We start from the raw sequence: 2215 nt of genomic DNA, 5'->3' as shown, positions 1-2215 counted from the left end.
CGCGGCTCCTTATATAGAATCCGAGTCTCGCGATAGAATCCGAGCCTCGCGAGAATCCGACAGCGTCATGATGACGTTCGGGCGCGCTCGGGTTAACCGAGCAAGGCGGGAAGATCCGAGTCGCTCGGACCCGTGAAAAAAACCATGAAGTTCTGGCGGGTTCGGATTCAGAGAAACCGAACCCGCTCATCTCTAATTTTTAGCCAATTCTGAGCATATTAATTGAACAATTGCTCCAACTGTAGTGTCCATGAAGAATGGGGATAAATTATTAGATTCTGGTATTAAAATCTTAATATCTGTGTTTTTACAAAGTTAGCAGCTGTGAGAGTTAAAAATCTCATAAAAGTCTGAGTAATATGGATGTATGAGTAGACCATAAAGCTCAGTGTTCATGTAAACAGGTTTCATTTGAGTTAATTTGTGTACGTAATTAGGAAAAACAAAAAAGGTGTAGGGAGAACCACACAGGACTCTGAGAAAAAATGAGTTCTATAAAGTGAAAGATAGTGATCTCTGGAATAAGAGACATAAGAGATAAGCTCATAAGTAGCCACCATATATATACCTTTAAGACTATCTGTATAGTGTGACTGTCAGTGGTGCTTCCCTGAGTCATAGCACAATTTTCTAGTAATACAAGAGAGAGAAAAAAAAGACTCTGATAGGGGGCACTCTATTCAACAGAGATGCAGACAAGAGCTAAATAGTGGTCTAAAACATAATGTTTATTATATATACATGAAAAAAGGACAGTTAGAGCCCGATTACAAATAATTTCTCGTGGTACAAGATTATTCAGCAAAAATATGGAACCAATTATGTTACTGCTAAGCGACAAATGCTATAATGTATCAGAGACCGGATAAATATAGCTGGTCAACCAAGTCTCAAAAACTTGATTCTAAACACCTGCAGCACCTGGTATTCCCAGGTGGTCTCCCATCCAAGTACTAACCAAGCCCATCAGTGCATAGCTTCCAAGTTCAGATGAGATTAGGTGCATCCAGTCTGGTATGGCTGTAGATGAAACCAGGCAATTATAAGTGAGGGTGAATCAGATATAGTAAAAGCACTATTAGTGAAATCCTATTTCCTGACCCTGTGAACAAGCGCCAACAAAACGTACGTAAGGCACGTCACTCAGGTCACGTGGTGTATAATCTGGCTAGCGGCCCTGTCCAGAATCCAACGGCGACACGCCGTCTGCACTCCACCACAGTGTGCGGTAATCAAGGCCGCCATCAAGGTGGGACAGCTAGATCAGGAGTCCCAAGCCCAGACAGAATGGAATGGGGGGGGGGGGGGCACCCCAGCTGGCATACAGCTGTCCAAGGTGAAACAAAGCTGTCGCTTAATGCTAATATAATTGGTTTCATATTCTCCCAGAATTATCTTGCTCCACATGAGATATGTTTTGCAATTGTTTTGGCTCTAATTGTCCTTTTAATGTATATCTAATTACGTTTTAGACTGCTATTTACCTCTTGTTCTTAATACATTATCAGAAGCGATCTGGACTAGGCTGTCACCTATAAAACCCATCATTTGCATGGCATGCTATATTTTCACCGGTACTTTTTGGTACTCAGGACTTAAACTTCTGGTAGTTATAGTTTATCAAGTTTAATTATATAAAAGGTGAGAGACTAGATAATACAGTCAAATCTGTTTAAGTGGGATCTGAAGTGACGGCACGTTTAGTCTCACTTAAAGAGGTTTCTCACTTATCTTAAATCAGATAATTATTTCAGATAGTGGTGAGTAGAGAAGCTAGTTATTATTATATATACCGTATAGCTAAATCTTATATATATATATATATATATATATATATATATAAAAAAATGGATGTATGTTGTGTATGTATGTTCCAGCATAACTCTGGAATGCCTGGAACAATTTACACCAAACTTGATACACATATCACATACAATATGGAAACAAATACTGTGGGGGTAAGACACCCCTAGAGGGTGTGGTGGGACAGGGGTGACATGTAAAAATCCATAGCGTTCGGGGTCACGGAGATGAATAGTGACACTCCCGATGCAGTTTAAGTCCAAGTTCAGCCCCCACCAGCATGGGGGGTGAGAAGGGGTGTAAAATAAAATGTCCAAAATGACCGACCATAGTGTCAAATCCATAGTTTTCGCGGTCGCTACGCTGATTGCATTTTGAAAATTGATATGTTCCTTAGACTGTCCATTAACAT

At 40.3% G+C, this 2215-nt stretch overlaps 1 pseudogene; it reads right to left on the bottom strand.

Moving 5' to 3' along the window:
• Positions 1 to 909: 909 nt before the first annotated feature.
• Positions 910 to 1028, bottom strand: LOC134937603 (5S ribosomal RNA; annotated as a pseudogene).
• Between the last annotated feature and the right edge of the window lie 1187 nt (positions 1029 to 2215).

The sequence above is a fragment of the Pseudophryne corroboree genome, chromosome 6 (genome assembly GCF_028390025.1).
Source record: "Pseudophryne corroboree isolate aPseCor3 chromosome 6, aPseCor3.hap2, whole genome shotgun sequence".
In the NCBI taxonomy this organism is placed as follows: domain Eukaryota; kingdom Metazoa; phylum Chordata; class Amphibia; order Anura; family Myobatrachidae; genus Pseudophryne; species Pseudophryne corroboree.
Note: the sequence above shows the minus strand (reverse complement) of the source record. Positions and strands in the feature narration are given on the sequence as shown.